Raw genomic sequence first — 886 nt, forward strand, 5'->3', positions numbered from 1 at the left:
GGGGGCCATGGGTATCCAGGAGGACAGCGGCTACAAAGCTCCTAGGGACTTTGTCCAACGCCCTCTTGAGTCCGTTTGCTGCCCGGTGACGGTGGCCTCCAGCAAGGCTGTGATCTAGCCCAGAAGCAGAGGAACAGGGTCCTGTAGGCTCCAGAGTCTGATGGGCGTGTGACCAAAAGCAGAGCGTTACCCCTGGGGAGGAGGCTTCCCCGGTGGCTCAGCTGGTAAAGCGTCTGCCTGCAATGCAGGAGACCCAGGTTCAATCCCTGGGTAGGGAAGATCCCCTGGAGAAGGAAATGGCAACCCACTCCAGTACTCTTGCCTGGAAAATTCCATGAATGGAGGAGCCTGGTAGGCTACAGTCCGAGGGGTTGCAAAGAGTCAGACACGACTGAGCGGCTTCACTAGCGACCCTTGGGGAGCTCATAGACCAGCAGAGGGCAAACACCTCATGAAACCACAGCCCAGATCTGAGGCCATTTCCCCAAATGACTAGAAAGAAAAGACATTCAGTACTTAGGGATGGCCAGCAGAGAGCTGACTCTTCAAGAGCAAAAGAGACGCCACAGACCCTGGAGCACTGCGTTTAGAGAAGATTCCCCACAAGGCAGCGTTCCATGCCCAGCTGGAAGGTCTTCTAAGTGCGACGGCTACTTATAAATATTTCTAGACATGCTAATACTATAGCTGTGATGATCTAGTCAAGACGGCAGAGTGAGCAGATGTCAAACAATAGGAACATGATGGATGAGAGAGGAGAATTTGAAGGGAAGTTAAAAAATGCTTGATATGGATCTACGTGTTCAATTCAACATTATTCACATTTATGTGAATGATTCTGTATGTATGCATGTTACGGTTCACAGCAAAAAATGTTTATTTTGTT

At 50.2% G+C, this 886-nt stretch overlaps 1 non-coding gene across 1 annotated transcript; it reads left to right on the forward strand.

Annotated features, from left to right (window-relative positions):
- Positions 1 to 206: 206 nt before the first annotated feature.
- On the forward strand, positions 207 to 278 carry TRNAC-GCA. The gene has a single exon. It is a non-coding gene; the product is annotated as a tRNA-Cys (tRNA).
- Positions 279 to 886: the final 608 nt, after the last annotated feature.

Source organism: Cervus elaphus, chromosome 20, assembly GCF_910594005.1.
Source record: "Cervus elaphus chromosome 20, mCerEla1.1, whole genome shotgun sequence".
NCBI classification, from domain to species: domain Eukaryota; kingdom Metazoa; phylum Chordata; class Mammalia; order Artiodactyla; family Cervidae; genus Cervus; species Cervus elaphus.